This window comes from Arachis hypogaea, chromosome 16, assembly GCF_003086295.3.
Source record: "Arachis hypogaea cultivar Tifrunner chromosome 16, arahy.Tifrunner.gnm2.J5K5, whole genome shotgun sequence".
In the NCBI taxonomy this organism is placed as follows: Eukaryota; Viridiplantae; Streptophyta; class Magnoliopsida; order Fabales; family Fabaceae; genus Arachis; species Arachis hypogaea.
The window spans coordinates 104,217,511-104,231,393 of NC_092051.1; the positions used below are offsets into that span (position 1 = coordinate 104,217,511).

The window sequence follows — 13,883 nt, forward strand, 5'->3', positions numbered from 1 at the left end:
TCAATCCAGCTCTCAAACAGCTCTTTGATAGTTCCCAGAATAGCCCAAGTTCTATCAGCTCTCGTCAGCCAAGCACACCACACCTGCCATGTAAACTCACAGCCAAGAAACAGACGATGCACAAATTCTATTTCTTTTTTGCACAGAACACAAATATTATCACCATCATGTATAATTCCTAGTCTATTGAGTCTCTCTTTAGTGTTGACTCTGCCTACTAAGACAAACCAAGCAAACATTTCAACTCTTGGAGGAACCAATCCTCTCCATATGGTATTGGTGAAACTATAGCTTGTGATATCCTCCGAGAGAGTCTCCTTCTGTATCATCTGCACAAAAGAGTTAGTAGAAAAAACACATGTTCTGTCAAATTTTCATATAACTGTATCCTCTCTATCAGATGGTAGTCTAGCCAACCGCAGCCACTCATGAAGTTGATTGAGTAGCTCCAGCTCCCATTGGAATAATTCTCTCCTCCATTGAAAGTTCCAAACCCACTCTAGCCCATCCCAGAATCCATAGTCCCCAATGACAGATCCTTGTTAATTTGACACAGAGAAGAGTATAGGAAAACTATCTTTCAAAGAGCCACTTTGTAACCAATCGTCTTCCCAGAATTGAATACGTCTGCCATTCTCCACTTCCATAGACAAACCACTGATCATCATATCTCTTACCTGTTGCTCTTTAACATTAAGCTGGCAAATGTCTTTCCAAGGGCCACCTCTTGACGGTAATGGCTGTTTTGACAACAAATGGTTGCAAGAACATACAATCTTCTTCCACAACAGACAATCTTTCTTCAAAAAAGTGCCACCACCACTTGAATAGAAGCGATGCATTTCTGATTAAAGCATCCCCCACACCTAAACCACCTAACTTTTTCGGAGCTTGTACCATATCCCATCTCACTAGTGGTATACCGTTGTTTCCATCCTTTTTACTCCAAAAAAACCTTCTCTGTAACCTAATTATCTTCTCTACAACCGCCTTTGGCATCTTATACAAGCTCAGGTAGTACACTAGAAAGCTATTAAGAATAGATTTTATGAGGACCAACTTACCAGCTTTATTGAGTGATTTCGCTTTCCATAAGCTAAGCTTATCCTCCACATTGTCTAAGATTGGTTTCCAGGTCTTCACCAGTTGAGGGTTTGCACCTAGAGAAATTTCTAAGTACCTGACAGGTAGAGTAGCTTCTGCACATCCCAACAAACCACACATATTCGTCACCCAGTCCTGGTCACAGTTAACCGAGATCAAGCTTGACTTATCAAAGTTAATGCCCAGGCCCGACATCCACTCAAAACAATGCAACAGTCTCTTGTAATTCACCAGTGTCTCTGTTTCCTGTGGGCAAAATAAGATTGTGTCATCTGTAAATTGGAGATGCGATAACTCTATGCCGTCTCTCCCCACCATCAGTGGAGAAATACACCCATTCCTGACTGCCTCACCCACCATCCTGTGCAGGACATCAACAACAAGAACAAATAGAAAAGGAGAGAGCGGATCTCCTTGTCTTAGACCTCTCTCCATGCTGAACGGCTTGGATGGCGACTGATGCCAGGGCATTTTGGCCAGTTTCACTGACCTTTTCTTTATTGTTTTAGGGTAGTTTCATGCATTTTCTTAGTTAATAAGCAAGTTTTGGGTAGATAATCACTTACATCTTGATTCAAGCAAACATCGTGAATTTTACATGATTTTATGAGAATTATGCATGAATTGAATGATAAAATGGATGATGCATGATCTCATGAGTTAGAACCTAGCTTTGATGCACTTTACTTACTTGATTTCAGGACAAAGGAAGCAAGGAAGATGCCATGTTAATAGCCACGTTAGTCTAACTAACGTGACCATTAACGTGGAATGGAGGCTAGCTTGCAACGTTAATAAGAAAAGTGAACACAAATAACGCCTTCGTGAGCCATCATAGCCCACGTTAGTGTCCACGTTAACTACATTAATGTGGAAGCTAATGTGGAGGAAAAAGAAAGCCCCCAACGTTAGTGGTAAAAGTGAATTCCACTAACATTCCAAAAGGTACAATTGGTCACGTTAAGAGTCACATTAACTACATTAACGTGAACTCTAACGTGGGAGGAGCAAGAAAGAGCCAACGTTAGTGACACTCACCTTTGTCACTAACGTTGGACCAAGCCACTATTAGCCACGTTAGTTGCTACGTTAATTACATTAACATGGAGGAAAGAAATGATGAGCCAACGTTAGTGACACTCACCTTTGTCACTAACGTTGGAGATGGCAATCACCACCACATTAGTGGTCACGTTAATACAATTAACGTGAGGCACTAATGTGGGAAGGGGCGTTTGGAGCGTTAGTGACAAAGGTAAGTGTCACTAACGCTCTCGAAGCTGAGGCATGCCCACGTTAAGGGTCACGTTAGCTACACTAACGTGGACTCTAACGTAGGGAGGAAGGGCAACAAGCAAACGTTATTGGAAAAGGTGAATACCAATAACGTTTGCGAAGGACCAAGAGGCAACGTTAGTGGTCACATTAGTGCCACTAACGTTAAAGTTAACGTGGACCATTTTGGGTTAGGAACGTTAGTGAAAAAGGTGATCGTCACTAACGTTCTCGAACCCACATTTTCACTTAACGTTAACACCACTAACGTCCTAACTAATGTCCATGCCTAACTCACACTTTTTCTGCAAGCAAAGCTAAGCCCACTGAAGATGATAACTGCTTCAACTCAAAGATCCAAAGGCCCATATCCAAGACTTGAAGTGCCAACTAGAAGATCAGAAGAGTAGTATATATAGGAGTAGTTTTGAACTAGAAAGGGAGCTTTTGGCATTAGGAGAACTACTCTCTGTATAATTTTACGTTCTCTGCAACTTCTAGTGTTACTTTTAGAATGTATTTCCCATCTTTGTTTTTCATTCCCAAAGCTATGAACAACTAAACCCCTTTCATTGGGTTAGGGAGCTCTGTTGTAATTTGATGGATCAATAATAGTTTTTATTATTCTTCTTCTTTCTTTTCTCTTGATTTTACTAGAAAGCTTTCAATCTTCATCCAATTGGGTAGTTGTCTTGGAAAAGAAGCTATTCATACTTGGATCTCTTCGTAACCTTGGAAGAGGAATGAAGAGATCATGCTAGAAATGCTTTCTCATGTTGGACCAAATTGGGGTTTGGACGGATATAGTGACATATAATTCTCCCAATACTTTGATTTGGAAATACATGTGGTATAATCAGTGACCATACTTCATCTCTTCTCATGAGCAATTAGACCAAGGAATTGGATATTGATCAAGATTTGAGAGATTGAATTACCAAGGAATTGGAATTCAATCACTTAAGATTGCCAAGGAGATCAATGAATGCATTGATTGAGGAAGAGATGAAAATGAACTTGATCCGGAGAATATAACATCTCCTGAGCCCAATGAACTCCCCATTTCTGATCTTACCCATTCTCTTTACTTTCTGCCATTTACTTTTATGCTCATCTTCCCCATTCCCCATTTAAGATTCTGCAATTTACTTTCCGTCATTTACATTCAGTTCTTTATTTCCAGTAATTACATTTTCTGCCATTTACTTTCCCGCCATTTAATTTCCTGCAATTCTCAAATCAAATTCTGCTTAGCTCAACTAGAACATTCCTCCAATTAAAATTGCTTGACCAATCAATCCCTGTGGGATTCGACCTCACTCTATTGTGAGTTTTTACTTGACGACAATTCGGTATACTTGCCGAGGGAAATCTGTTGAGAGACAAGTTTCCGTGCATCAAGTTTATGGTGCCGTTGCCGGGGATTAATTTTGTATCAACAATGATTAAATTGGTGGATAACTAGATTGAGCACTTTTTCTTTCTTTTGTTGATTTAATTTCTGTTTGAGTAATTTACTTTCAGTTTCAGTTATTTTCTTCCCTTTAACCCTTACCCGTTTGAGATATTCTCTTAATTGTCACAATTCAGTTCACTAACCCACTAACTGTTTGATATATTGCATCACTCACACTAACAGCATTTTTTTTACAAGAATACTCTCTATCCCCCTTTTGCTTTGGCCTTGTTGGTTGTATGACAGGTAGAAGAAGCGGGGCTTCAACTTCCTTTGATTTTGAACCTGAGAGGACCTTCCTTAGATTAAGGAGGGAAGCAAGAGGAAAGAGAGTTATTGGTGCTGAGGAAGAGGAAGAGTACTTTGAACCAGACATGGATGAGAATATGGAGAATCATCATGAAGAAGAAGCTCACAACCATGGCAGAGAAGGTCCAGTGCATCATGCTGGGCAAGAGAGAAGAGTTCTGGGATCTTACATAAATCCAAACCCAGGAAACTATGGAAGTAGCATCCAAAAGCCAACCATACATGCCAATAACTTTGAACTAAAGCCACAGCTCATCACCCTCGTTCAGAACAACTGTTCATTTGGAGGAAGTGTCCAAGAAGATCCCAATCAACATCTAACCACCTTCCTGAGGATATGTATACTGTGAAGTCTAATGGTGTTCATCCTGACACTTATAGACTGCTTCTGTTTCCCTTCTCACTCAAGGACAAAGCATCTAAATGGCTGGAATCCTTCTCGAAGGAGAGTTTAACAACCTGGGAATATGTGGTGAACAAATTCTTGGCGAGATTCTATCCTCCTCAAAGGATCAACAGGTTGAGAGCTGAGGTACAAACCTTCAGGCAACAAGATGGTGAAACTCTATATGAAGCATGAGAGAGGTTTAAGGACTTGACAAGAAGGTGTCCGCCAGATATGTTCAATGAATGGGTGCAGTTACACATCTTCTATGAAGGTCTTTCTTACGAATTAAAGAAGGCAGTGGACCACTCATCTGGGGGATCTCTGAATAAGAAGAAGACCATTGAAGAAGCCATAGATGTCATTGAGACTGCAGCAGAGAATGACTACTTCTATGCCTCTGAAAGAAGTAACACTAGAGGAGTGATGGAGCTAAACAACGTGGATGCATTGCTGGCTCAAAACAAGATGATCACCAAGCAGTTGGCTGACCTTACCAAGAAGATGGAGAGGAACCAAATAGCAGCAATCACCACCTCAGTAGCAGCTCAAGAAGGAGTGAATGAAGAAGCAGAGGATGATCAGGAACAAGCCAACTACATTGAAAATTCACCTAGGCAGACCCATGATCCATACTCCAAAACTTATAATCCTGGTTGGAAGAACCACCTAAACTTTGGGTGGGGAAATAAACAAGATCAAGGCCAAGATCAGAGATGCCACAACCCCAACAACAATGCAGCTCACCAACATTCCACACAGAGATCATATCAGCACCCACCTAACAGCACCTCTCAACATCCATACCAAAACCAAAATATCCCTTCTCATCCCTCCAATCTCAATTCACCATCATCCGAAGATAGACTCTCAAGGATTGAGAATCTACTTGAAGGCATATGTAAGGAAATTCAAGATAACAAGGTGTTCAAGGAGGAGGTGCGAGCCAATATCAAGAACTAGGGAGACACCATCAAGAGGCTGGAATTTCAAGTGGGATACCTCTCTGAGAAGATTCCCAAACCTACTGATAGCTTCCCAAGTGACACAGAGAAACACCCGAGAGGTGAAGCAAAGAAAGTAAGATGGGAAGATTGCAAGATGGTCACTATAAGTGATAAGGGGACTGAGGAAGAGCTGAACAAACCATTAGAACAACCTGGAGATACCTCAGTAGAAAAACAAGAAGAGGGTCACCAAGGAACCAAAACTACACAGAAGGAGATTCTGAACCTCTATGCACCCTTTCCCCAAAGACTCAAGGGTGGTGTAGAAAAGAGAATATACTCAAAGTTCCTCGACATGTTTATATCCCTTCATGTGAACATATGGTGCACGAAATTGTGATCATCAACAATGGCGCCAAAGGACTTGGAGCTCTCAAACGTGAATCACACTTTGTCACAATTCCGCACAACTAAACAACAAGTGCGCTGGGTCGTCCAAGTAATAAACCTTACGTGAGTAAGGGTCGATCCCACGGAGTCTGTCGGCTTGAAGCAAGCTATGGTCACCTTGTAAATCTCAGTCAGGCGAATTCAGATGGTGATGGAGAATTGATAATTAAAAGATAAATAAAACATAAAATAAAGATAGAGATACTTATGTAATTCTTTGGTTGGAATTTTAGATAAGCGTATGAAGATGCTTTGTTCCTCCTGAACCTCTGCTTTCCTATTGCCTTCTTCCAATCATTCATACTCCTTTCCATGGCAAGCTTTATATTGGACATCACCGTTGTCAATGGCTACTTCCCGTCCTCTCAGTGAAAATGTTCCAAATGCGCTGTCACCGCATGGCTAATCATCTGTCGGTTCTTGATCATGTTGGAAAAGGATCCATTGATCCTTTTGCGTCTGTCACACGCCCAACAATCGCGAGTTTGAAGCTCGTCTCAGTCATCCCTTCCCAGATCCTACTCGGAATACCACATACAAGGTTTAGACTTTCCGGATCTCAAGAATGACCGCCAATAATTCTAGCCTATACCACGAAGGTTCTAATCTTAGATTAGAAACCCAAGAGATACACATTCAAGCTTGTTTGCATGTAGAACAGAAGTGGTTGTCAGTCACGCGTTCATGGGTGAGAATGGTGATGAGTGTCACATAATCATCACATTCATCATGTTCTTGGGTGCGAATGAATATCTTGGAGAAGAAATAGACTTGAGTTGAATAGAAAAACAATAGTACTTGTATTAATTCATGAAGAACAGCAGAGCTCCACACCTTAATGTATGGTGTGTAGAAACTCCACCGTTGAAAATACAAAAGTGATAATGGTGTAAGCATGACCGAATGGCTAGCCTCCAAGGTCTAGGGACTAAATGTCCAAAGATGAAAATACAATAGTATAAGGTCCTATTTATAGAGAACTAGTAGCCTAGGTTTTACAGAAATAAGTAATTAATGCAGAAATCTTCTTCCAGGCCCACTTGGTGTGTGCTTGGGCTGAGCATTGAAGCTTCCATGTGTAGAGACTTTTCTTGGAGTTAAATGCCAGCTTTTGTGCCAGTTTGGGCGTTTAACTCCAGCTTTTGTGCCAGTTCCGGCGTTAAACGCCAGAATTCTTGAGCTGACTTGGAACGCCTGTTTGGGCCATAAAATTTCGGGCAAAGTATGGACAATTATATATTGTCGGAAAGCCCAGGATGTCTACTTTCCAACGCAATTGAGAGCGCGCCAATTGGGCTTCTGTAGCTCCAGAAAATCCACTTCGAATGCAGGAAGGTCAGAATCCAACAGCATCTGCAGTCCTTTTTTAGCCTCTGAATCAGATTTTTGCTCAGGTCCCTCAATTTCAGCCAGAAAATACCTGAAATCATAGAAAAATACACAAACTCATAGTAAAGTCCATAAGAGTGATTTTTATTAAAAACTAATAAAAATATAATAAAAACTAATTAAAATATACTAAAAACATACTAAAAACAATGCCAAAATGCGTATAAATTATCCGCTCATCACAACACCAAACTTAAATTGTTGCTTGTCCCCAAGCAAATGAAAATCAAATAGGATAAAAAGAAGAGAATATACAAGAATTCCAAAAACATCTATGAAGATCAGTATTAATTAGATGAGCGGGGCTTTTAGCTTTTTGCCTCTGAACAGTTTCGGCATCTCACTTTATCCTTTGAAGTTCAGAATGATTGGCTTCTATAGGAACTCAGAATCCAGATAGTGTTATTGATTCTCCTAGTTAAGTATGTTGATTCTTGAACACAGCTACTTTATGAGTCTTGGCCGTGACCCTAAGCATTTTGTTTTCCAGTATTACTACTGGATACATAAATGCCACAGACACATAACTGGATGAACCTTTTCAGATTGTGACTCAGCTTTGCTAGAGTCCCCAATTAGAGGTGTCTAGAGCTCTTAAGCACACTCTTTTTGCTTTTGGACCACGACTTTAACCGCTCAGTCTCAAGTTTTTACTTGACACCTTCACGCCACAAGCACATGGTTAGGGACAGCTTGGTTTAGCTGCTTAGGCAGGATTTTATTCCTGTGGGCCCTCCTATCCACTGATGCTCAAAGCCTTGGATCCTTCTTATCACTCTTGCCTTTTGGTTTAAAGGGGTATTGGCTTTTTCTGCTTGTTTTTCTTTTTTCTTTCTTTTTTTCTTTTCTCTCTTTTTTTTTTCGCATATATCCTTTTTTTTCTGCAAGCTTTTCACTGCTTTTTCTTGCTTCAAGAATCAATTTTATGATTCTTCAGATCATCAGATAACATTTTTCCTTTTCCATCATTCTTTCAAGAGCCAACAATTTTAACATTCATAAACAATCAAATTAAAAAATATGCACTGTTCAAGCATTCATTCAGAAAAATAATAGTATTGCCACCACATCAAAATAATTAAACTGTTTTAAAATTTGAAATTCATGCACTTCTTTTTCTTTTTCAATTAAAAACATTTTTCATTTTAAGAAAGGTGATGGATTCATTTTCATAGCTTTAAGGCATAGACACTTAAACACTAGTGATCATGTAGTAAAGACACAAACATAAAGCACAATTTTTGAAAAACAAAAAATAAAGAACAAGGAAATTAAAGAACGGGCCCACCTTAGTGATGGCAGCTTGTTCTTCCTCTTGAAGATCTTATGGAGTGCTTGAGCTCCTCAATGTCTCTTCCTTGCCTTTGTTGTTCCTCTCTCATGGTTCTTTGGTCTTCTTTAATTTCATGGAGGAGGATGGAATGATCTTGGTGTTCCACCCTTAGTTGTCCCATGTTGGAACTTAATTCTCCTAGGGAGGTGTTGATTTGCTCCCAATAGTTTTGTGGAGGAAAATGCATCCCTTGAGGCATCTCAGGGATTTCATAATGAGGAGTTTCCTCATGCTCTTGTCCATGAGTGGAAATCTCTTGTTTGTTCCATCCTTTTCTTAGTGATGGGCTTGTCCTCATCAATGAGGATGTCTTCTTCTATGTCAATTCCAGCTGAATTGCAGAGGTGACAAATGAGATAAGGGAAGGCTAACCTTGCCACAATAGAGGACTTGTCTGCCACCTTGTAGAGTTCTTGGGATATAACCTCATGAACTTCTACTTCCTCTCTAATCATGATGCTATGAATCATGATATCCCGGTCTATAGTAACTTCAGATCGGTTGCTAGTAGGAATGATTGAGCGTTGGATGAACTCCAACCATCCCCTAGCCACGGGCTTGAGGTCATGCCTTCTTAGTTGAACCGGCTTCCCTCTTGAATCTCTCTTCCATTGAGCGCCCTCTTCACAGATGTCCATAAGGACTTGGTCCAACCTTTGATCAAAGTTGACCCTTCTAGTGTATGGGTGTGCATTATAGGCAAATTGAATGCCAACCTTATATTTTCCGGACTAAAGTCTAAGTATTTCCCTCGGACCATTGTAAGCCAATTCTTGGGGTCCGGGTTCACACTTTGATCATGGTTCTTAGTGATCCATGCATTGGCATAGAACTCTTGAACCATTAAGATTCCAACTTGTTGAATGGGGTTGGTGAGAACTTCCCAACCTCTTCTTCGGATCTCATGTCGGATCTCCGGATATTCGCCCTTTTTGAGCTTAAAAGGGACCTCGGGGATCACCTTCTTCTTGGCCACAACTTCATAGAAGTGGTCTTGATGCACCCTTGAGAGGAATCTCTGCATCTCCCATGACTCGAAGGTGGAAGCTTTTACCTTCCCTTTCCTCTTTCTAGAGGTTTCTCCGGCCTTTGGTGCCATTAATGGTTATGGAAAAACAAAAAAGCTTTAGCTTTTACCACACAAAACTTAGAAGGTTGCTCGTCCTCGAGCAAAAGAAGAAAGAAGATAGTAGAAGAAGAAGAAATAGGTAGTGTGTATGTTGTGTGAAAATGAAGGAGTGCAGATGGGTTATATAGGAGTGGAGAAGGGGGTATGGTTCGGCCATTATGGGTAGGTTTAGGTGGGAAAGTGGTTTGTATTTGAATAGTGAGGTAGGTGGGGTTTTATGAAGGATGGATGCGAGTGGTGAAGAGAATGGTGGGATTTGATAGGTGAGGGGTTTTTGGGGAAGAGGTATTGAGGTGATTGGTGAATGGGTGAAGAAGAGAGAGAGAGGTGGGATAGGTGGGGATTCTGTGGGGTCCACAGATCCTGAGGTGTCAAGGATTTCTCATCCCTGCACCATGTGGCGTGCAAAATGCCCCTTGCTGCCAATCCTAGCGTTAAACGCCAGACTGCTGCCCATTTTTGGCATTTAACGCCAGCTTCTTGCCCATTTCTGGCGTTAAACGCCCAGAATGGTGCCAGACTGGGCGTTTAACGCCCATTCTGCTACCCTTACTGGCGTTTAAATGCCAGTAAGTTTCTCCTCCAGGGTGTTCTGTTTTTCATTCTATTTTTCCTTCTGTTTTTGCTTTTTCAATTATTTTTGTGACTTCACATGATCATCAACCTATAGAAAACATAAAATAACAAAAGAAAATAGAAATTTAATATAGATAGTTAAAGATTGGGTTGCCTCTCAACAAGCGCTTCTTTAATGTCAATAGCTTGATAGTGGCTCTCATGGAGCCTCACAGATGTTTAGCGCAATGTTGGAACCTCCCAACACCAAACTTAGAGTTTGAATGTGGGGGTTCAACACCAAACTTAAAGTTTGGTTATGGCCTCCCAACACCAAACTTAAAGTTTGACTGTGGGGGCTCTGTTTGACTCTGTATTGAGAGAAGCTCTTCATGCCTCCTCTCCATGGTGACAGAGGGATATCCTTGAGCTTTAAACACAAGGGAGTCTCCATTCACTTGAATGATCAATTCTCATCTGTCAACATCAATCACAGCTTTTGTTGTGGCTAGGAAGGGTCTGCCAAGGATGATGGATTCATCCATACACTTTCCAGTCTCTAGGATTATGAAATCAGTAGGGATGTAATGATCTTCAACCTTTACCGATACATCCTCTACAAGTCCATAAGCCTATTTCTTTGAATTGTCTGCCATCTCTAGTGAGATTCTTGCAGCTTGTACCTCTATGATCCCTAGCTTCTCCATTACAGAGAGAGGCATGAGGTTTATGCTTGACCCCAGGTCATACAGAGCCTTCTCGAAGGTCATGATGCCTATGGTACAAGGGATTAAGAATTTTCCAGGGTCTTGTCTCTTCAGAGGTAATCTCTGCCTAGTCAAGTCATCCAGTTCTTTGATGAGCAATGGAGGTTCATCCTCCCAAGTCTCATTACCAAACAACCTGGCATTTAGCTTCATGATTGCTCCAAGGTACTTAGCAACTTGCTCTTCAGTAACATCTTCATCCTCTTCAGAGGAAGAATACTCATCAGAGCTCATGAATAGCAAAAGTAAATTCAATGGAATCTCTATAGTCTCAGTGTGAGCCTCAAATTCCCATGGTTCCTCATCAGGGAACTCCATGGAGGTCAGTGGACGTCCATTGAGGTCTTCCTTAGTGAAGATTACTGCCTCTTCCTCCTCTCCAGGTTCGGCCATGTGAGACGTGTTTATGGCCTTGCACTCTCTCTTTGGATTCTCTTCTGTATTGCTTGGGAGAGCACTAGGAGGGAGTTCAGTAATTTTCTTACTCAGCTGACCCACTTGTGCCTCCAAATTTCTAATGGAGGACCTTGTTTCAGTCATGAAACTTTGAGTAGTTTTGATTAGATCAGAGACAATGGTTGCTAAGTCAGAGTGGCTTTGCTTAGAATTCTCTATCTGTTGCTGAGAAGATGATGGAAAAGGCTTGCTATTTCTAAACTTGTTTCTTCCACCATTATTTTTGTTGAAACCTTGTTGAGGTCTCTGTTGATCCTTCCATGAGAGATTTGGATGATTTCTCCATGAAGGATTATAGGTGTTTCCATAGGGTTCTCCCATGTAATTCACCTCTTCCAATGCTGGGTTCTCAGGATCATAAGCTTCTTCTTCAGAGGAAGCTTTCTTAGTACTGACTGATGCAGCTTGCATTCCAGACAAACTCTGAGAAATCATATTGACTTGCTGAGTCAATATTTTATTCTGAGCCAGTATGGCATTCAGAGTATCAATCTCAAGAACTCCCTTCTTCTAAGTTGTCCCATTATTCATAGGATTCCTTTCAGAAGTGTACATGAATTGGTTATTTGCAACCATTTCAATGAGTTCCTGAGCTTCTGCAGGCGTCTTCTTCAGATGAAGAGATCCTCCAGCAGAGCTATCCAATGACATCTTGGATAGTTCAGACAGACCATCATAGAAGATACCTATGATGCTCCATTCAGAAAGCATGTCAGAAGGACATCTTCTGATCAATTGCTTGTATTTTTCCCATGCTTCATAGAGGGATTCTCCTTCCTTCTGTCTGAAGGTTTGGACTTCCACTTTAAGCTTGCTCAATTTTTGAGGTGGAAAGAACTTTGCCAAGAAGGCATTGACTAGCTTTTTCCAAGAGTTTAGGCTTTCTTTAGGTTGTGAATCCAACCATGTCCTAGCTTTGTCTCTTACAGCAAAAGAAAAAAGCATAAGTTTGTAGACCTCGGGGTCACCCCTATTGGTCTTAACAGTGTCACAGATTTGCATGAATTCAGCTAAGAACTGATGAGGATCTTCTAATGGAAGTCCATGAAATTTGCAATTCTGTTGCATTAGAGAAACTAATTGAGGCTTAAGCTCAAAGTTGTTTCCTCCAATGGCAGGGATTGAGATGCTTCTCCCATAGAAGTCGGGAGTAGGTGCAGTAAAGTCACCAAGCACCTTCCTTGCATTGTTGGCATTGTTGTTTTCAGCTGCCATTATTTCTTCTTCTTTGAAAAGCTCTATTAGGCCCTCTAGAGAGAATTGTGCTTTAGCTTCTCTTAGCTTTCTCTTCAAGGTCCTTTCAGGTTCAGGATCAGCTTGAACAAGTATGTCTTTATCTTTGTTCCTGCTTATATGAAAGAGAAGAGAACAGGAAAGTAGGGAATCCTCTATGTTACAGTATAGAGATTCCTTGAGGTGTCAGAGGAAAAGAAGAATAGAAGGAGGAGGTAGATAGAAGAGAATTCGAACTTATCAAGAGGGATAGAGTTCAAATTGCACCTTGAGGAGGAATGTTAGTCCCTTAAATAGAAGGATGTAAAAAGAGAGAAAGAATTTTTGAAAATAAATTAAAAAGATTTTGAAATAATTAAAAGAAATTTGAACAATTGATTGAGATTTTCGAAAATTAAGATTAGGAAAGAAATCAAGTGATTTTTGAAAAGATTTTGAAATTAGAAATTAAAAAGATATGATTGAAAATTAATTTTGAAAGAGATGTGGTTGACAAGATATGATTGAGAAGATATGATTGAAAATCAATTTAGAAAAAGAAAGTTTTTAAAATTAAAGTTGATTACTTGACTAAGCAAGAAATTAAAAGATATGATTCTAAAATTTAAAATTTGATCCTTTCTTAATAGGCAAGTAACAACTTGAAAATTTTGAAGTAAATCATTAATAGTAGCAAGGATTTTTCGAAAATAAAAAAAATGGAAAGAAATTGATTTTGAAGAGATATGTTTGAAAAGATAAGATTTGAAAAAGATTTGATTTTGAAAAATTATGAAGAATTGAAAAAAATTTGAATTAAAAACAAAATCTTCCCTCTAGTGTCATCCTGGCATTAAACGCCCAGAATGGCATCCATTCTGGCATTTAACGCCCAAAATCCTACCTTTTTGGGCGTTAAACGGCCAGCCAGGTTCCTTGACTGGCGTTTAAACGCCAGTTTTCCTTCTTCACTGGGCATTTTGAACGCCCAGCTCTTTCTGTTTAATTCCTCTGCTGAATGTTCTGAATCTTCAATTCTCTGTATTATTGACTTGAAAAGACACAATTTTGAGAAATTTTTGAATTTTTAATGACGAGAACCAATAAAAAAAATGC

The 13,883-nt window shown here is 40.1% G+C and overlaps 2 non-coding genes across 2 annotated transcripts; one reads left to right on the forward strand and one right to left on the reverse strand.

Annotated features, from left to right (window-relative positions):
* Nucleotides 1–4,661: 4,661 nt before the first annotated feature.
* On the reverse strand, nucleotides 4,662–4,768 carry LOC112761461 (small nucleolar RNA R71). Its single transcript, XR_003181856.1, has one exon. It is a non-coding gene; the product is annotated as a small nucleolar RNA R71 (small nucleolar RNA).
* A 7,492-nt stretch (nucleotides 4,769–12,260) lies between these two features.
* Nucleotides 12,261–12,368, forward strand: LOC112762020 (small nucleolar RNA R71). The gene has a single exon (XR_003182382.1). It is a non-coding gene; the product is annotated as a small nucleolar RNA R71 (small nucleolar RNA).
* The last annotated feature ends 1,515 nt before the right edge of the window (nucleotides 12,369–13,883 follow it).